Source organism: Periplaneta americana, chromosome 5, assembly GCF_040183065.1.
Source record: "Periplaneta americana isolate PAMFEO1 chromosome 5, P.americana_PAMFEO1_priV1, whole genome shotgun sequence".
Lineage (NCBI taxonomy): Eukaryota > Metazoa > Arthropoda > Insecta > Blattodea > Blattidae > Periplaneta > Periplaneta americana.
This window is the reverse complement of record NC_091121.1, coordinates 169,350,259-169,372,718: the sequence shown is the minus strand read 5'-3', so window position 1 is coordinate 169,372,718 and position 22,460 is coordinate 169,350,259. Positions and strand designations below refer to the sequence as shown.

The 22,460-nt window shown below is 35.4% G+C and overlaps 1 long non-coding RNA gene and 1 other non-coding gene across 2 annotated transcripts in view; one reads left to right on the top strand and one right to left on the bottom strand.

Moving 5' to 3' along the window:
- Window positions 1–22,460, bottom strand: part of LOC138700551 (uncharacterized) — a 527,830-nt gene that overhangs the window by 74,882 nt on the left and 430,488 nt on the right. The gene's annotated exons all lie outside the window — the stretch shown is intronic.
- Window positions 18,508–18,597, top strand: TRNAI-UAU (transfer RNA isoleucine (anticodon UAU)). The gene is given in 2 exon segments: window positions 18,508–18,545; window positions 18,562–18,597. It is a non-coding gene; the product is annotated as a tRNA-Ile (tRNA).

Genomic DNA, 22,460 nt, shown 5'->3' with positions numbered 1-22,460 from the left:
TCATTTACTTATTTATTTATTTATTTGTTTATTTATTTATTTACTTATTTATTTCTTTATTTAATTATTTATTTACTTATTTATTTATTTGTTTATTTATTTATTTACTTATTTATTTGTTTATTTATTTAATTATTTGTGTATTTATTTATTTAATTATTTGTTTATTTATTTACTTATTTACTTATATATGTAATTATTTATTTACTTAATTATTTACTTATTTATTTATTTATTTATTTATTTATTTATTTATTTATTTATTTACTTATTTATTTACTTATTTACTTACTTATTTAATTACTTATTTATTTACTTATTTATTTACTTACTTATTTATTTACTTACTTATTTATTTACTTATTTATTTATTTATTTATTTATTTATTTATTTATTTATTTATTTATTTATTTATTTATTTATTCTCTTCCACACCACCAGAAATACAATTCATCTACAATACAGCTTATGTGAGAAGCAAAAAATTTATTCAGATGCCTCTTGAACGCAACATTATATTGTGCTATATTTTTAATGTATTTTTAGATATAGAACTTTTTTATATATTTGACATATTTACACTCATGTACGAACTCTTAGAGTGGAGTTCCTTTCTGTTGTGAAGGATTTCCTTCTCAGACCAGTTTTAGTAGTAACACGACAAAATCAATTGAAAAGTACAGAAATAAGAAACAAGTAAAAAACTAAGATTATTTTCCTAACACTACTACTAGACCTATGCGAAGTATATTCTTGATACCCTCTCTGTTAATACAATTTGGGGCGACGTAGGACTATATGGGGGAAGACAAAATTACTGCCTCAATTTTGAAAAGAAGCAAAAGCTTTTAGTGACTGTTTTTAAAAACTTGCTTAACAGAGTGACGTATGACCACGTGTCTCTTAAAAAAATGCCGGTAACGAAGGTTTCAACCTTTATATGTAAGTAGACATTCCGCTCATTGGCGGAAACGTGACAATCTAATCCATATGTAAATGCAATTTAAGTTTCCGAACATCACGAATTTGTAATAGTAATTGAACATTCATGTTCGCAGTATTTACGACGTCGTTAGGGCTTACAAAACTGATGATTAGTCAGAGAGGCATTCACTTGTAACATTTAGTTCTTATCGAGATAATGTTCGAGGTCCGTTATCCAACGAACGTCAAACGTTTTATTAAGGCAGAATGGAAACACATCCTGCTCTAAAAAGGGACACGCTTTACTAACGGGATTAAATTGAAGTAGTAGGCCTAATAATAATAATAATAATAATAATAATAATAATAATAATAATAATAGTAATAATAATAATAATAATAGTAATAATAATAATAGTAATAATAATAATAACTTTAATTCAATACCAAAAGAATTGGCAAGAGCATGCCAACCAAATGAAGGATTCAGAACCATAGTGGGCCAAGCGCCATTTACTAAAACCGTAGAAAACAAGGGTTAAAATGAAGTTATTACATATTTCAATGGAAACATATAGCAAGTAATATAAGGTATACCCATTAAAACTAAATTATATGTCAATCTTCATTAAACTATGGTATTTACTTAACTTTAACCCTTGCTGTCTCCGTTTTAAATAAATGGCGCTTGGCCCACTATGGCTCTGAACACTTCAAATATTCCCTGATGGACTACCGTAGTCAGCTTTTTTTTTAACCGAATGGAAGACGGCCGAGAACCAGATGGAAAGACGGGATAAACCCCAATCCTTGGAAAGGAATAATAATAAAAATAATAATAATAATAATAATAATAATAATAATAATATAATAATAAATATGAATGACACTCGGGAGGAAATTAAACGCAGAATAAATATGGGAAATGCCTGTTATTATTCAGTTGAGAAGCTTTTATCATCCAGTCTGCTGTCAAAAAACCTGAAAGTTAGAATTTATAAAACAGTTTTATTACCGGTTGTTGTGTACGGTTGTAAAACTTGGACTCTCACTTTGAGAGACGAACAGTGGTTAAGGGTGTTTGAGAATGAGGTCCTTAGGAAAATATTTGGGGCTAAAAGGGATGAAGTTACAGGAGAATGGAGAAAGTTACACAACTCAGAACTGCACGCATTGTATTCTTCACCTGACGTAATTAGGAACATTAAATCCAGATGTTTGAGATGGACAGGGACGTATGAACGAATCCAGAAATGCATATAGAGTGTTAGTTGGGAGGCCGGAGGGAAAAAAATATATTTGGGAAGGCCGAGACGTAGGTGGGAGGGTAATGTTCAAATGGATTTAAGGGAGGTGGGATATGATGGTAGAGACTGGATTAATCTTGCTCAGGATAGGGACCGATGGCGAGCTTATGTGAAAGCGGCAATGAACTTCCAGGTTTCTTAAAAATCATATCACGATTGAAATACGTACTGAAATCTACTGTGCCATAAGGGCCGAATGTCAGAACTTACTAAGCTAGATGCAGATGAGAAAGTGTATCAAACGAAAATCATTTTACGTACCGGTAAGCTATTTTATATGAGCCGCAGGTATTATAATTTGTATTTAAAAGTGTATCGGTTTTAAATACATATTATTACTATATATTAAAACAATGTATAAATAAGTATAACGCACATGTATAATAAATTGCATAGTTATTTCTAGGGACCGGATTTTTATGTAATATCAAGGTGTGAAATATGTACATACTTATGTAAGAAAAATAAGCTGAATATGTACCAAAATATGTAAAATCATGAAAATATTTAATATCAATATCTGGCAGAAATAGGATAGGTAAGACTCTCCAGTTGTGATTTCAAAGAGCATCCGACTTTTTTTACCGCACACTTGACACATTACTATTTTTCCATCTGTAGTGAAAGCTTCGTCCATCGCAATCCATGATTTTATTTTGTCGTTAGGGTTGAAGATACAGGGGCCATTTTAGTTAAAGCAGTAGATAAACTCGCACTTTATACTGTAAGTACTAGAACTAGAGAACTGAGTGAAATGAATGACACAACAGCACTGCAAGCACTGTTTCGCTTTACTGGATTAGGGGAAAATAAGAGCAGATATGGAACATATGCATTTTAGCTGCTCCCTGTAAGAAACAAAGTAGCCTACCTACTAAAATCTCAAACTATAGGCTTTTACAAACTATTGTTTGAAAAGTGACATTCCTGTCTCATTCAGAAGGGTAGGATTATTCCAGCCGAGAACCATACTTAATAATTGCTCGGAAAATCCCATTTCCATATAGATCTACTAAATTTAAAGGAAAGAGGTCAATCAATAACCTGAAAAGCTATTTATTTTAATCTTTCAACATCTTTCCAGTTTGTTCCTTTACTTCAGCTTCTTTTCAAAACTCGGCTACTTTATTGCGGCTCATATCAGGCTTGACACGGGTTTTTCATGGAAGGATTAGGAAGAGGGTGGGTAAGATTACAAATTGCATGGGAACGGCTTGTTAAGACGTGTGCAGAACAATTATAGTTCTAGACAAATCATGTCGTCCTCATCCCACTCCACCGCATGAAGGCAATGCTACTTTCTGAGTGATTTTTACAATACAAGGTAGTTGTAGGCTATGAGAAAGGTTGCCTCTTGTTCACTCATATTTACAATGGGTGGTATAGGGTGAGTGCCTCTATTACTTCCTGGAACTAAGAACGTTATGTTTCGTCCCGAAATATATCCCTTCTTGGGTAGGTAAAAAGGGTTTTTAAATCTGTGTATTTCAAATTGTAACTTTCCCAGCAGACTTTTTTTTTTTTTTTTTTTTTTCCTTTTAGAGAAGTAAAAATGAATAAAACCCCTAAATATGTAGATTTATGTAATACCAAGTCATAATATGTAATGTGGGGTAAATATGTAAAAATATGTAGTATCAAATTTTAATATAAAATGGTAATTACAAGATTCGCAAAGATTTGTTATTTATATACGGTTAGGTGGAAAGGAATGTAATATGTAATTACATAAAAATCCGGTCCCTAGTTATTTACATATATTTTATGCAAACGAGGACATTTAATATAGCAAGGCCAGTGTACCTGTGGTATGAAGTTCGACACAGCTTCAAGTTTTTGCCACCAAACCCGCGAGAAATGCCGCGTCCTTAATGCAGACCGAAATCTTTGTTCGTAATCCGCAGCGACCCATCTTTCACAAAGTTCTCGCCCCTCAGAGCACTTCTCTGCTCTCGGAAGGTCATTATGATAATTCCCAGCTTCAGATATCCTGCTACAAGTCTTCGGACTTCATCTCGGGTTATACTAGAATGCGGTAGAGTTCCACCGATTTAACCAAGAGGTTGCCAGTGGTCTAACAAGTAATATTAAATATCTCTATTGAGGTGAATAAGAATATTACTGAAAATTGAAAAAGTAATTCTTCTTATGCTGAGCTATCTTCAAGGTATGGTATAAGTAGATACTCAAATAATAATGTCATATAGCAAAAAGTATCAGTGGAACGGAATTTGAATCCACTCTAAGCTGTCACAGTTCTGTGATGTTTAAGATAGTGGTGGTTGCAAAATTATATTGCCATACAAGTGTGGTAAATGCATTTTTAAGCAGAAATCTCCTACTTTATTGATACTTAATTAAATATTACTCATTCATTTTCGTTCCCATGTGGAGAATTACTGTTACTACTACTAATATTTCACTTCCGGTGTATTTCACTTCTGGTAGTATGGAAGAGAAGGCCTCATGGTCTTAACTCTACCAGAATAAATAAATAAATAAATTAATTAATTAATATTAAAATCCTATCACTGTTACTACTACTATTACTTCTACTATTTTAATGTTACAACCGACGTGTATCTTAATTCTTGTTAAATTTTTCTCCTTTGTTAATACTTCACTTAAAGACTTTAGTGGTAATATTTAAACGTGGAATAAAAATAATATGTAATAATAATAAGAGTAGTGACAGAATAAATATGGGAAATTCCTGTTATTATTCGGTTCATATGCTTATATCGTCTAGTCTACTTTCAAAAAACCTGAAAGTAAGAACCGTAAACTGGGGTTACTTTGAACACAGAGGAAACTTTGAACATTTTTTCACAAAATCATATTTAGGTTTCTACATACTGCACTTGTTATAGATGGAGGTAAATTATCATAAAAATCATTCTCACACCAAATTTACCTACGTCTGACAAGTGTAGCATCTAGAAAAGTAAATATGATTTTCTGAAAAAATGTTCAAAGTTTCCTCTGTGTTCAAAGTAACCCCAGTTTACGGAATTTATAAAACAGTTTTATTACCGGTTGTGCTGTATGGTTGTGAAACTTGGACTCTCACTTTGAAAACAGATGATAAGGATGTTCGAGAATAAGGTGCTTAATAAGATATTTGGGGCTAAGAGGGATGAAGTTACAGGAGAATGGAGAAAGTTAAATAACGCAGAACTGCATGCATTGTATTCTTCACCTAATATAATTACGAACATTAAATCCAGACGTTTGTGAAGGGTACAGCACGTAGCGCGTATGGGCGAATCCAGAAATGCGTATAGAGAAGTTGGGAGACCTGAGAAAAAAAGACCTTTGGGGAAGCCCAGTCGTAGGTGAGAGGATGATATTAAAATTGATTTGAGTGAGGTGGGATATGATGCTAGGGACTGGATTAATCTTGCACACGATAGGAACCGATGGCGGACTTATGTGGCGTCGTGGTCTAAAGCGTCCTGCCTACGACTCACGTTACGGAATGCGCGCTGGTTTGAGTCCTCATGGGGGAAAAAATTTTCTCATGAAATTTCGGCCAGTGTATGGGACCGGTGCCCACCCAACATCGTGATGCACTTGGGGAGCTACGATAGGTAGCGAAATCCGGTTGCGAATGCCAGCTATAACGGCTGGGGGGATCAACGTGCTAACCACACGATACCTCCATTCTGGTTGGATGATCGTACACCTCTGCTTTGGCATGTGGCCTTGAGGCCAGCAGACGGCTGGTCGGTCTAGGCCCTTCACGGGCTGTAGCGTCACGGATTTATTCTTATGATATTAAGTGTGTTAACTTATTCCAACTTCTAATGTAGAAATACTCTTACTACTACTACTACTACTACTACTACTACTACTACTACTACTACTACCACCAATGCTACCACTACTACCACCACCATTACCACCACTACCACTACTACCACCACCACCACCACTACTACTACTACTACTACTACTACTGCTGCTGCTGCTGCTGCTGCTGCTGCTGATCATGGCTTTTAAGGAACCCGAAGAACGTTGATATTATTATTATTATTATTACTATTATTATTATTATTATTATTATCGACAAAATATAGGATATGTTGTTTTAATTTTATGTTTATTATTGTAATTTGCATTGTTCCAGACATATAGCAGCCTCAAAGCTTATTTTGCTAGTGTCATTTTTGTATTAAAAACGTTTTAAATTTTTTTATTTATCTATAATATTGACTTACCGATTTATTTGATATTCCTTTATTTATTTTTCTATTGCAAGGATGTCTTAATTTTTTATACATTTCTATATTCTTTACGTTCTATTTTCCAGTCCATTGCAATTATTTTTTTCAATTATAAAGATGCCATTTTTCTGCATTGTTAATATTATATTATACAGTTATTATATTGAATTTTATCTCAATATACCGATGCTTAATTTGATTCTTAGTTCAAAAGAATATTTACTGAGCGGTGCTATCACTTTAATAGACTATGCATTTGATATGCGGCGCACGAAGCCATCATTTAATACTGTCGCGAAACTCAAAACTGGAAATCACCATGAGCTTTACATTACATTAACATTTTCTTCTAAAAAGGCGTAATTTAATTTGCACACTAGATTGAGCTGGAACCCTGAAACTTGGAAATCTCTCTGCCACGGGCCGACGCTGACCTCGTCTCCCCCTCCCATCATCGCTGCGACGTCTTCTACTCACGCGTCTCTGTTCATTCCAGCGAACTTCAGACATTCTTGCCAGTGGTATCTTTCCCTTAAGTTTGATTCCGGAATTGCATTACACTGGGTACCGGCTAAAGGCTCTGTGCAAACGTCATGTTTTGACACACAAGATTAATATCGAACACTCGAAACTTTCAGCCTTTGTGCTATTCTCTTCTCATAACGTTCAAAAAAAGTCTCAATTGCTCTTCGTGTCTTTTTACTTCATCAATCTTACGGACGGATATCTTTCTCGTGTACACGCCGTAAAGATGCAATTGGGACACAAGATTTATAAATCAAAGGGCTTTTTAAAAAATAACCATAGTCCAAAAAAAAATGCAAATTTAAGATATTAGAGTGGATCGGAGGAAGATACCTGACTTTTTTTTTTTATTGAAAAATTTAAGATACTGTTCATTTAGTTTTGAATTTCATATTTAAATATCAAAGTCTAGAACAGGCATGTCAATTGATGCCCACAGGAGCAAGCGCGCGCTTTAGAGCCCAGGAGAGCCTGAGCGCTTTACAGCGGAAAGGAAAGAGAAAGACGAAAGAGGTGGTTTATGCCGCTTGGTCGAGCTATATTCAGGGATGGCCAGCACTGATTCAATACATAAAGGGAAGAGAACTTAGTAAACTGTATCCATGTTAATTTTTAGATTTTCCTGAGAAGTATAAGTGCATTATAAGAATGTAAGTTTTAATTTTAATGCTCATTTTTCATGAGTTTGATTTTTTTATTCAAAAGAAATATTTTCTCAACTTTTCGTATAGAAAAGCGAAATTTTCAGGTATAGGCCTATTTATTCAGTAGCCTTACAGAATGTTTTCGTAAATCTAATATACCGTAAATACGTATTACTGAAGGTAGTGTATTGAAAAATTTCAAAATATTCGCATGGAAATTGTTTGTAAGGAAATGAATTAACAATGCAACTACTGTTACATCACAAGCAAAAGATACGTGCCCATGTGTTGTAAAAATGCCACCTCTATAGCTTCAGCACATTTAGAGAAAATAATTTAATATTCTGATGATAGGAAGTTGCTCACAAATATGACCTTAAAAGCATAATGCGATAAGAGTTTTGTTATGTAATATTAGTTACACTTAAAACAGATACAGTACCTAGGTAACTTTGCTTTGTACTGTAATATTGTTTTCATTAGTTTATTGATTACTTTTGTAAGGCTAAAGATACCATCAATATCAATTCCAACTTATCATGTCATACTCAATCTCTTTCTTTGGAATATCACTTTCTTTATGAATGATGTGTTTCATCCACTTAATACAGTATAATATTATACTATTATGGAATTTAAATGAATATTCCTTCTTAACTCTCTATTATGTTATTAAGATTTAAAACACAAGTGCAATATTAAGAAATCAGTGTTAGTACTTTTGTTTTACAGACAATATAGATAATATTAAACAGAAAGAACCCATATAAAAATAACGACATAAAATTTCACGTTCCGTTTGAAGTTTGTGCACGACTGTTTTCTTAATCCAACAGGCTGCTTATTCATATACACAACCCTTCCTCTTTCCATACTTAGCGCTTGCTGCCCGCGCACGACGTCAAGGTCAGAAAAATGCGCTTGCTTTGACATCACTGGTCTAGAAGGTATTTTGAAAGTATATTTTGGTACAAGACAGAAAACGTTAATTACCTAGTTTATAGATACAGGTTTTCTTCTTGCCTGCACTGGAGACATCTCTCTCCGAAATTCCGGTAAGATGGCAAACGCAATTAACACATTTACTGATACATGTATTTTACCTGAACTTAGTTTGATACATGTATATAACAAAACTGACTTAATCTAAAATTCAAGGACACTTTTTCACTCGTCTATCAACATGCAACACAGTCATTGCACATATTCTTTTGTCGTGCGCAAGACTCGTGAAATCACTTCTTGCACACAATGAATTCAATCCAGTACATTTTTTGTCATCATTCTTTTTAGACGGCGTTTAAGGGTACGGCAAGGAATCCCGTATGCTTACGATGCTCTAAAACAGTTCACACCCTCTGTTATACCATGTTCCATCGCAAGTTGAAGACTGTCCTCAATCCTCTGACTTCTATTAGACGATCTTACGTAATGTTTACACATTCCCTGCAATAAAACAAAAAATAAAACTCTTGCAACAAGTTGCCATCTTAACCCGAAAAAGTGACCATCTTTCCCAAATGTCGGGGTAAGATGCCTAGTGCTGTGACGCAACCTAAGATGGCGGAACAAGGTCGTTGGTTGTTAACAATACAAACTTTAGAACCTTTACTACAACATCCATTACAAAGGTGTGACAGTTATTACGAATTCAAGGATGTATTAAAATTTTAACATATCTTTGCAATTATTTTATAGCAGAAAATGAGCCGTTTTCTTGCTTTTCTTCTTCTCACAACAAGAACATGTGGTAAAATGAGTTAGCTTCCATTCTACAGACATTCAACTGTCTCAGTGATCATGAAGACATGCGCGTGACGTTCTCTCTTGGAAGAATGTGAAACTACAAAGAAATAAGCATCTTCCATGTCCCATCGCAAGTTGAAGACTGTCCTCAATCCACTGACTTCTATCAGAGGACCTTACTTAATGTTTACACATTCCCTGCAATAAAACAAAAAAATAATACTCTTGGAATAAGTTGTGATCTTAACCCGAAAAACGTGATCATCTTCCCCAAGTTTCGGGATAAGATGCCTAGTGCTGTGACGCAACCTAAAATGGCGGAATAAGGTCGTTGATTGTTAACAATACAAACTTTAGAACCTTTACTGCAATATGCATTACAAAGGTTTGATAGTTATTACGAATTCAAGGATGTATTAACATTTTAACATCCCTTTTCAATTATTTTCTAGCAGAAAAATGAACTGTTTTCTTGCTTTCCTTCTTCGCACAACAAGAACACGTGGCAAAATAAGTTAGCTTCCATTCTACAGACATTCAACTGTCTCGGTGTTCATGAAGACATGCGCGTGGCGTTCTCTCTTGGAAGAATGTAAAACTACAATGAAATGATAGTCATTTCCCCCCCCCCCCCGATTCACTCTTAGCATGTGGTGAGCGTATTGTAGCGGCCATCTACTGAATTAGTAGTTAGGGGGAAAAAACACCACAGTCCTATGTTCCAATCTCTGGAAACGAAATTTGATTGACGTCTGTGCTTCAGTAGTCACACGACAGTTGAGCTGTAGTGAAAAGTGACAGACCAGTAGTGAGTGATTTCATAGTCAGAGTGCGCGGTGTTTCACAGCAGCAATGCCCAAGAAAATCGAGCCTTTTTGGGTGGGGTACATTGCGACCCTTTCCAATACCAAGTACAGTTATTTGAAAGTAAAAGAATCCTGCAAAAAACGTGGTTTCGTTATTTTCAAGAAAGGCACCTAACAAAACTGATAAAGCTCGGATGGGATTAATTTGTTTCATTTCGGTGGGTGCGCCTTGTGGCGGGGGAGTGGATTTGCTTGCTTTTTCCACTCTGGAATTAATCCTATCCGAGCTTTGCCAGTCTTATTAGGTACACAGAAGGTGCCTTTCTTGGAAATAACGAAACCACGTTTTTTGCAGGCTTCTTTTATTTACACTTAACTATACTTGGTATTGGAAAGGGTCGCAATGTATCCCTTCTAAAAAGGCTCGATTTTCTTGGCCATTGCTGCTGTCAGACACCATGAACTCTGACTACGAAATCACTCACTACTGGTCTGTCACCTCTCACCACTTGTCGTATGACTCCTGACGCACATGTCATTCAAAATTCATTGTCCAGCACAATGGTTGCATTTACAAATATCCCATTCATATCATCTTGAAACATTTATCCGTACAATTTTAAACTGTAGTATATTGGCAATACTTCTTCAGTCTTACTAGTAAACCGTGTATAGTTTTTATACGAGACTTACGCAGAGTTGAGACAGAAGACTTTACTAATAAACCATGCATAAGCGGTGGATGTGTAAACAGACTGTAACTATACAATGGGAATTGCTTTGCAATAATTATATACACGAAACCCCTTGTTTAAGCGTTGTATATAGAGAAAAAATGGCCGCCCCTCTAACAGCTGTTCGTATCGACTGTCATTTTATGATTATGGTTGCCTAGTAACCACAGAACAACAAACCAAAGAGCACAAAATAATTAGAATAATATTGCTGTAGCTTGTACTCTTTGACTAAAATATAGTGTGGTAATCGATTAGAGCCAGATGTACTATCGATACTGAACACGCCACACTAGAGCGCTCTACCGGATGCAATAGAGAATCTCAGATATTCTATTACCTTTCGTAACGAAGTAATGACGAAACTATGACGTAGCTGTGTAGCAGTTATACTGTTATAAACGACGTATGTAGTGATTAATAGTAAGGAATTTACAGACGATGTATAAACGAGCTACTCATGGTATAAGTATAAGACAGTTAAACGTCTGTATGTAGAGTTTTTATTAGTAAGACCGCTTATGTTTACGGCAAAAGCTACATACTTAGTAAGAAATAAATAGTCATTTACATATAAAAGAAAGTTATCATCTGAAATATACTGTAGTTTGCCTGGGTTTAAATATGTATATCTGGAATACAACGACATGCTTAGTAACCACCGACGTCGATAATGAAGAATACTTACGTAACATTAACAATAAGTTGTTACGATGTACGAACATTAGGACGCGGCGCTGTTCATCAACTATGAAGGTGTGAATTTCTTCCGCCGTGGCTGACATAAAGCGGAATGGACCCCAGTGGGATGAAGAAGTAAAAGTTAGGCCCAGCTTGTCTCTCAGTCCGCCTGTCTGGATAAAATGGACGCACGAAGAGAATTTCATTTCAAGTAGTAGAATTATTTATAAAGCGAAAAACGAAGAGAATTCGCCATCAAATTTTTATTTTATTTTTTTAGTTTTACTTCTACGTTACTCATCCTTCTCAGCGCATCTGTTGTTACTTTATACGTATTCAGAAGTCCCATATATTTCCAAGTGGAATTCTAGCTATGAATTTTGGAGGTCCCGAGATCCATATCTCTCAACGATAAAATATGAGTGTGTAAACGCTACAGTCTACGCACTGCAGAAGTGAAACTTCTCAACCTGTAAATTTGCGGTAGTAATTTATATAGAAATAGTTTTTTGGGAACCCGGAGGTTCATTGCCGCCCTCATAAGACCCGTTATCGGTCCCTATCCTGAGCAAGATTAATCCAGTCCCTAACATCATATTTCACCTCCCTCAAATTCATTTTAATATTATCCTCCCATCTACGTCTCGGCCTCCCCAAAGGTAAACTTTTTGCCTCAGGTCTTCCAACCAACACATAAATGTGTAGTAATCTACAGGGACATCATTTTATTTTTACTTCAATTTTTATTGTACCTGAGTTTTTTAATGTTCTTCACTCCCACCCCTTCTACTAATGAAGTTAAACCGTCCTGCACATAGATCCAAGACCGCATATACAGTCATAGTAGCCTTACGTTCCAAAAATATGTTCGCGTTTTCCAGTGACGAAAGAGCTTTCAATATTGAATCATTTTCGCACAGCTACTGTCGTCCATTTGCCTACGTCGTATCCCGGTTTCCACCACCAGCTTTTATTCGCTAGCTAGTGGCTGGGCTGCCTTAGCTCTTTTCTGAGAACGTTAATTTCTGTTAGGAATTGGACGTCTACGTAATATTATACAACTGTTTAAAATAACTTAAATAAAAGGGGCTCGTTAAGTAATTAACTGTCACGTGATTTCCTCCCTTTCTACGACCCCGCGACATAACTACTTGACGGACAGTAGATAGTATGTCTGAGTAATTTTATCTTTTCGGATCGGGCAGAAGTGAAGACTGAATTTACAGTACGTAAGGTACTCTTTTATAGAGTAGGTACAGAATTATTTCAACATGAGTTACTAGTATGAAGCACGAAACTGGTAATTGGGATTAGGTACAATAGTCTATAGTGCAATAATATGCACAAACGAACTGAAGCCTGTATCGAAATGAACGGTCACCATTTTAAAAATATGTTTAAATATCCATATTATTATTTTTTAATTTAACTTCATTCTGTATATTGTATGCTAATGTGCTGTAGACAGTATAATATACACTGCATAATGAATACGTCCACATGGACAGCTCAGTTCGTGAGTAAAAACACTCATTGTTAATACTGTACTGTATTTTGATTAAACAAAAATCTAATGAAAATTATCAAACTCAAAAGCGCGATATTTCCTAGTTTACGTAAATGGATGAACTACTTTTCTTCCCTCCTATACCTAGTAGAGTGATTTGTTTGTATATTACGCCAGTATCATCGAACTCCAGTCGTGGAAGGGGGTAGCAAACGGCGTTGATCCAGAGGTATAACCAAGTTAATATTAAAAATATTAGTAAAAATAAAATGATACCCCTGTATTTAAATGTCATACAATGAGAGGCGATACATTGGAGTTACATTTAATACTTTAGATCAGCGGTCATCAAAATACTGCACGCTCGGGCTAGCGTCACTTACCCGCGGACAAGACACAGCCCTAGCGTGCATTCGTGGCTGCTGGTGGGTATGCTGTCTCTCTATCCCTTGTGCACGACGGAGCATATTTCCTTACCCTCCATGCACTCTATCCATTTCAGCGAGTGCTGACGACCACTGCTTTAGACCATACAGCGTATTCCGAATCTCACCGGACCGGTGGACATCAATGACTTCACGCTGCAGCGAAATATAAAGAAAACTGCTGGAAGGTTCGATGTCTATCATGGCGGCTATACAAGTTGTCTGTGCTACGCTAGCAAGATTTTGCGAAATTTCCGTACTGCCATCTCGTTCAAAGAAAAGAGAGCATAAACAATTTATTTCTTGAACCGGTAGTAATAACTGGTCCGTTGACATGTTCGCTCATAAGCCATTGACATATTGTTTTTACGTTGTGCTCATTACAAACAATGCAGCAGAACACACCGCCATGACACAACAGTGCACGATGTCATTCGACTGCTAATTCCCACCCTATACAAGAACCAATCAGATTCACTGATGGCGGCTGATGGAGACTGCCACCACCTCTGCAAGCTGATGGAACCGATGCGACACCGGTGGAGCATCAGTGACGTCATCGTTGAAATTCGGAACACCGTGATGCCATCAGATTGCTCACCGCTAAGAATCTTAATACGCTCATAGATGTCCAATTTGTAACTCGTACGAGGTAACCCCTGGCGTAAGCAACCCGCAGTGCATATTCTGTAAGGTCGTTTTTCCTATTTTATATGGAAAGTTACTGATCTTAGCAGATCATGCTTGACGTGCAATATCTCCTGGTTCTACAGGCATTTGGACACCCATGCTTTAGATTCAATACTCATCAGAATTTAAAACGAAATGAAACCATCGATTTATGATAAATGAAATCCTATGAAAATAAAGATTCCTAAGGTTTTTAATAGGTGTTACTTGGAGAGACAGGATACGAGATACAGATATACAAGAAAAATTGCAAGTGCAAATTAATGTAACTGCAGAAATCAGCAATTATCAACAGAATCTTTCAGGAATGCCAGACCCCTGATTACCAAAAATTGAAATCATTTACAAACCCCTTAGTCAACGAGAAATAGGAAGGCGTATATAACGTTAGATCGAAGAAGATCATCTAGAATTTCATAGGAATAGGCCACAGTAAATCTAAATACAGAATGTTGATAAGAATGTGAAGAAAAAATGAAGCTCACAAAGACTAATTAATTGTTTATATTGCTTTTTTAAATTTTTGATGAGCACTTTCATTTTATATAAAGTCTTCATATGGTGAGCTAATCCTACTGGTACAAGTAAAATAATTATGTTGTCAGGTATATTCTTTTTTTTTCTTCTTTTTATCTAGAAACACGTAATTGCAGTATTGAAGTACAACTACATCTCTCTCCTCATTAGGTAAAGCCCGCAACTTTGGAATTTAACGTCACATATTAATTCAACCTCTTCTCCTTGTTCTGTTTGTATTTGCCTTACTCTTCTAGTATTTCGTTTGTTCTCTTTGTTGTCCTGTTTCTCTCATTGTATTCCCATTGTTCTACATTCATTTCCCTTTTTGTTCTCCATGTCATCCCCTCGTCCTCTTTTATTCCCCTTGTCATACTTGTATTCTCCTTGTTCTTACCTTTCTTCTCATCTATCACTTATTCCCTTTGTATTTCTCTTGTTCTTCTTGATTTACCCTTGTTCTTCTTTTATTCTTCTTCTCCTTTTCGTCCCCTTTTCCTTGTATTCACCATGTTGTCCTTGTATTTTCCCTATTGTTCCATTATCCACCCTTGTTCTCCTTGTATTCCCCTTGTTCCCCTTGCATTTCTCTTGTTCTCCTTGAGTTACACTTGTTCTTCTTTATTTCTTCTTTGCCTTGTCGTCCCTTTTTCATTGTATTCAACATGTTGTCCTTGTATTTCCCTTTTGTTCCATTATCTACCATTGTTCTCCTTGTATTTACCTTGTTTTCCTTGTATTATCCTTGTTCCCCTTGAATTTCTCTTGTTCTCCTTGAGTTACCCCTGTTCTTCTTTTATTCTTCTTTGCCTTGTCGTCCCTTTTTCCTTGTATTCACCATGTTGTCCTTGTATTTTCCCTTTTGTTCCATTATCTACCATTGTTCTCCTTGTATTTACCTTGTTCGCCTTGTATTCCCCTTGTATTTCTCTTGTTCTCCTTGAGTTACCCTTGTTCTTCTTTTATTCTTCTTCGCCTTGTCGTCCCTTTTTCCTTGTATTCACTATCTTGTCCTTGTATTTTCCCTTTTGTTCCATTATCTACTCTTGTTCCCCTTGTATTTACCTTGTTCGCCTTGTATTCCCCTTGTTCCCCTTGTATTTCTCTTGTTCTCCTTGAGTTACCCTTGTTCTTCTTTTATTCTTCTTCGCCTTGTCGTCCCTTTTTCCTTGTATTCACTATCTTGTCCTTGTATTTTCCCTTTTCTTCCATTATCTACTCTTGTTCGCCTTGTATTCACCTTGTTCCCCTTGTATTCCTCTTATTCTCCTTGAGTTACCCTTGTTCTTCTTTTATTCTTCTTCGCCTTGTCGTCCCATTTTCCTTGTATTCACCATGTTGTCCTTGTATTTTCCCTTTTGTTCCATTATCTACCCTTGTTCTCCTTGTATTTACCTTGTTCGCCTTGTATTCCCCTTGTTCCCCTTGTATTCCTCTTGTTCTCCTTGAGTTACCCTTGTTCTTCTTTTATTCTTCTTCGCCTTATCGTCCCATTTCCCTTGTATTCACCATGTTGTCCTTGTATTTTCCCTTTTGTTCCATTATCTACTCTTGTTCTCCTTGTATTTACCTTGTTCGCCTTGTATTCCCCTTGTTCCCCTTGTATTCCTCTTGTTCTCCTTGAGTTACCTTTGTTCTTCTTTTATTCTTCTTCGCTTTGTCGTCCCATTTTCCTTGTATTCACCATGTTGTCCTTGTATTTTCCCTTTTGTTCCATTATCTAAACTTGTTCTCCTTGTATTTACCTTGTTCACATTGTATTCCCCTTGTTCTCCTTGTATTTACCTTGTTCTCCATGTGTTTATTTCCTCTCGTATTGCCCTTGTTCTCTATCTATTTCTCCTATTTTCTTCTCTTCCCAATCTTTTCCTTATATTCCCCTCATCCTCTTTGTCTTGCCCATGTTGTTCTGGTATTCCCCTTGTGCTCCTTGTATTTCCACTGCTGTCAATTTTTAACGCCTTACCTGTTAATGCCAAATATGTTGCTCTTTCCCATTTTAAAAAGTTTTCTTAAAGTGATTAACTGATAAGGCTTCTTACACTGTTGACGAGTTCTTTAATGTGGAGGTGAATGAGCTTGTCTTTTAATTTATAATTAATTTTTTAATTTTGTAATATTTCCTTTTAACGAAGCCCATTGTAATTTTAATTATGTAATGACCAATAAATATTATTATTATTATTATTATTATTACCGGATCTTCATCTGATACCACACAAATCGTAACAATGATAGCTGGCAAATATCCATGCCGACTGTAGCTATTAAGTGTATGTAAATTATTTATAATACAAAATCCTATTACACTGTCTAAAACGAGTTGTCTCTCTTTGGGACATAACAATAGTCATAAAAATAATAACTATGTTTGTATTATGGATTGTACTATTGGTCAGTATTTTATGACAGGTATATAGTTTGTAACCGTAAGTAATTTTGGTTTTATTTCTTTACTATCGTAAACCATGCATCGAAAATAAGTAGGCCTAATTAAGTTATTTATTATGTTATCTTTTTCGCTGCTGTTTACTGCTTCAATGTTCCTAATTAAGGTATAATTATATATAATCAAAAGCAACTGAATATCATTTCCGTATTCTTTCCTAATGTTTATTGTTACTACCTATATATTAGGTTTTTAATTTTTAACTAAGTCAATTTTGTGGATTATCTCTTTATTATTGTTTAAGATTATGTATAAATTCGCAAATTTATGTCATATTCTTGCATATCTCTACACCTTCGTTTATAATTTCTAATTTATGTATTTATCTTTCTGGGATGAGCCCTAAAAGAAATGGGCTATGGACCACTTCCCTTCCCTCACACTTTCTCTTCTACTATCACAAAGAACTTGCTAATTTCTTAGATAACAACCCTGTAGGCTAGTATGAAAATAAGGGATAAATAAATACACTGTAAGTTCTCAGGGCTAACGGCTTCGGAGCTGGGTACCTGGCTCTAATGAAGTGCATTTAAAACATGGGGGCATGAGATAGTTACTCTGTCTGCCATAATAAAGTCGCTTCAATTAAATTCCCCAAGGTTAAAAAAAAATTAACTGAATGTAATTTTTGTATAATGTATTTAGTATTGTTTAATGTCTAATATATTTATATTGTAACTATGACTTATGTCTACTACTACTTCTTCAAAATTGTATATCATCTCTACATAATGTATTTCACTTGTAACAAAGTACAACTCTAATATGCCAAAGGGTAAAACAGGGTTTCAATATTTGGATAATAATACTAATAATAATAATAATAATAATAATAATAATAATAATAATAATAATAGTAATAATAATAATGGTAATAGTAATAATAATACTAATAATAATAATAATAATAATAATAATAATAATAATAATAATAATAAATATCCATGCCGTAGAAAAATTCGAAAACACTACCACGCAACGTTAAAATTTAGCATTTTAGCGACAATGTACTGTACGCCGCGACTTGGAGGGAGGGAAAAGAAAATCCGTACCATGAATATCACAGAACCCGTAGAGGTTTGAGCCTTTATCTTTGCAATGAAAAATCTCGAGGTTGTGACTGAGCCACGGCTGGACCAATTCCCAGTAGAACTCACAGAATAGACCACAGTGAAATAGACAAATCAATAACATCTGTGTTCATGAAGGTCCGTCGCAAATACTTTGAAGAAGTCATGAAGGTGACAGGTGCCGTGCTCGTTCAAGAGATGACAACCCCACGCCTCGTTGCAATGGAGAAATGCAGAAGTTGGATTATATTCCGTCTCCCCAGTGGCGCAATTGGTTAGCGCACGGTACTTATAAGACAGTGTCCGAGCGATGCCGGGGTTGTGAGTTCGAGCCTCACCTGGGGAATAGAATTTTTATCAGCTCTTATCTCTTTGTAAATGTTTATTGAGCTTTAGTAACTACAGAAAATTTCCGCATTCGCTTTATAATTCACTGTGTACTAAAGTGCAATGTCAGTACATTTTTATAAATTTAAAAGGGAGTTAAAACGGACATTAAGATTGAATCGCCTAGAATCAAACTATACTTTCTACAAAAAATTATGAAATATGGGATTAAGCTATGTTTCAGAGCAGAATTTTGTAGGGAATGTCAAATTGAATCAATAAACCTTTCTATTAAAGATAGGAGACTAAATTGGAACTAACCATCGACAGAATCGAGGACAACATATTGCTGAAGAGTACATGACTGGCTGCCACAAGAAAAAGTCCTTGAGGACTACCACAGCTACGATGAATGTTATCAGACCTCGGAGATGAAGTGAATGGTCACGCAACAAGCTGCAGTACCGTCTTTCATGTATAGGAGAAGGAGGACAAGGAAAAGAACAAAGAAAACGACAAGGAAAAGGACAAGGAGAAGGACAAGGAAAAGGACAAAGAAAAGGACAAGAAAAAGGACAAGGAAAAGGACAAGGAGAAGGACAAGGAGAAGGACAAGGAGAAGGACAAGGGAAAGGACAAGGAAAAGGACAAGGGAAAGGACAAGGAAAAGGACAAGGAAAAGAACAAGGAAAAGGACAAGGAGAAGGACAAGGAAAAGGACAAGGAAAAGGACAAGGAAAAGGACAAAGAAAACGACAAGGAAAAGGACAAGGAAAAGGACAGGGACAAGGACAAGAAAAAGGATAAGGAAAAGGACATGGAAAAGGATAAGGAAAAGGACAAGGAGGAGGACAAGGAAAAGGACAGGGAAAAGGACAAGGAGGACAAGGAAAAGGACAAGGAAAAGGACAAGGAAAAGAACAAGGAGAAGGACAAGGAAAAGGACAAGGAGAAGGACAAGGAGAAGAACAAGGAAAAGGGCAAGGAGAAGGACAAGGAGAAGGACAAGGAAAAGGACAAGGAGAAGGGCAAGGAGAAGGACAAGGAGAAGGACAAGGAGAAGGACAAGGAGAAGGACAAGGAAAAGGACAAAGAAAAGGACAAGGAGAAGGACAAGGAAAAGGACAAAGAAAACGACAAGGAAAAGGACAAGGAGAAGGACAAGGAGAAGGACAAGGTAAAGGACAAGGAGAAGGACAAGGAGAAGGACAAGGAGAAGGACAAGGAGAAGGACAAGGAAAAGGACAAGGAGAAGGACAAGGGAAAGGACAAGGAGAAGGACAAGGAAAAGGACAAGGAAAAGTACAAGGAGAAGGACAAGGAAAAGGACAAGGAGAAGGACAAGGGAACGGACAAGGGAAAGGACAAGGAAAAGGACAAGGAAAAGGACAAGGAGAAGGACAAGGAAAAGGGCAAGGAGAAGGACAAGGAGAAGGACAAGGAAAAGGAGGACAAGGAGAAGGACAAGGACAAGGAAAAGGACAAGGAGAAGGACAAGGAAAAGGACAAGGAGAAGGAGAAGGACAAGGAAAAGGAAATGCAAAAGCAAAAGGAAAAGGAAAAGAAGAGTGGAAGTCAAGAATTTAACTTTTGTGACATTTTGTTTTCACTATTACACTTTTACTACGTTATACTACTTTTGACCAATAAAACGGTACGAAAGGACATCTTTCAACCAATCATGGCTGCTTATCACATAATTTCATCGCTTCCCTAGCATTTGTTTAATTTTATCTCTTCCCTAGCATTTGTTTGTTTTTATCACTACCCTAGCATTTGTTTATTTGTTTGCCAACATTTCAAACTGCATTGGTCTGGACGTCAAAAAACAGAAAATTACAAACCACTCCAGTCGATGCACAGCACTTTCAAATATGACTCGCATTGACATTCAAGAACAAGAACTAATAAAGATCACTGGTCATAGCAATGCATCTTATTTACAAATATATGAAGAGCACCATTCGTAAATTCTGAATAAGTTGAGGAATACACCATGTACATCAACTAGTTCCACTTCTTTTACGCACACGTCCAATATAACATCAACTGAACCACCAACCATTAAAATATTCAAATTTGAAAATTGTACTTTGAATAATTGTTTCTTTTAAAATTATTCATGTTTATTTTTTATTTCATCATCCTTAATTAAAACTTTTCTTGTTTATTTCATCATCCCTAATTAAAACTTTTCCAACACTTTTTTATATTATTTAGGTTATGTTATAGTTTCTGCTGTATAATATTGTGGATAGTTACATATCAGAGATTGTTTAATATTAAGATTTATTGAAAATCGTCCGTAAAGTGAGGTTGATTACTGGGATCCGGATAATTGAAGTGGAATGCAACAGTTTCAATAGAAATTTAACTGAATCAACAAAGCCTTCTTGAGTAGTAACCGTCCACAGAGTTCAATGAAGATTCTGTAGTTGGCACAACTGATAACAAGAAAAAAGGTAATCATAACAAACTACTGCCATATAGCAAATTATTTGTAGTGTTGACATGGTGCAATAATATATTTGAAGAAAGTTCAGTATTTTCGTAAGTCAATTAATATTTTATTGTATTACTTCTAATCTTTATATACTTTCTTATAATCGTGTAATAGTCAATTAAATCCCACTCGAGTTTTGATTTTCTCTAGATAATTCTAGGTAGTTCCATTTTCGGCCAATGATGTGTAATGAAATTTTGAATTCCAACCAATCACAGTTATACATCGCGATAATTTCTGCAACTCGATTTATCACTATCAATTTATCGCATGGTCATTCTTTTGTTTAGTCAGTGTCGCCAATTGTTTCCACGTAAATCGATGGGCATGAATCCATTGAACTAAATAAAGTGCGATCCTACTTCCACATTTACATCTTCATCTTCTAATTTCATATCCATTGTATCTAAAGAAAATGACACTGCTTCATAACAATTGTTCATTTAATTAATGTATTAATTAGGTTATTTTTAATTATACTATAAAATGTTTAAATTAAATTATGATTTCAGCAGATAATGAAAACGTATTTCTGTTACAATAACAAAAGAAAAGCGCAGTACATGTAATTAACATGTTTAAACCTGTATTTCGCTTTTCTCAATTGGCATTACTGAATAACATTCAATGTCTTTATTGCAGTAATCGTTATTCATCTATTTCTACTTCACAATGTCTGAATAGGTTAAGTATTCATAAATATACAATTATTAAAATTTTGGGAGCGAATTTTAGGGATATATCATTTGCATTTTTATTTTATTCACGAAATAGTCCTAATAAATGTCACTCGAAGTCTGAGATTACTATAGATAAATCCATCTTGACAAATTTAATTTAATTTCTGAAATACTTACAATGCATACAAACACAATTCATGTGGAAAGAGTATAAATTCTCATCTCCACATCCACTGCATTCGTAATGAGAAGCGCTACCATAAGCTGAAGCAGATGACACGATATGTATTTTATTTCGGTTTGCATATTCCAGAATTTGTTCTTTGCAAACATAATCTTACTCTGTCCATGACATGGGCTACTATTTGCAATTTGGTCCAACGCTTCATGTGACAACTCCTAAATGACATAGCCTACTACTTGTTACTACATAAAATTTAATCGCTTTCTGACAATTACCTCCTGCGAGAATGTTTTAAGGTGTTTATTTAACAAATTACCAGATCATTGACTTCGATGTGAAGAATGCGACGTAGGAAACGTGTTAACACCTGCCCAGCCTGGAAGATCTTAGTAAAGATTACGCAAACAATACGTAGCACTAAACACTTTCATCTATTTTCCTAAACGCAATATATATTCAGTTTTTATTTCATGTCAGAAAGGTTTATTTCTTTCTTAATGGTGTAGTCACTAATG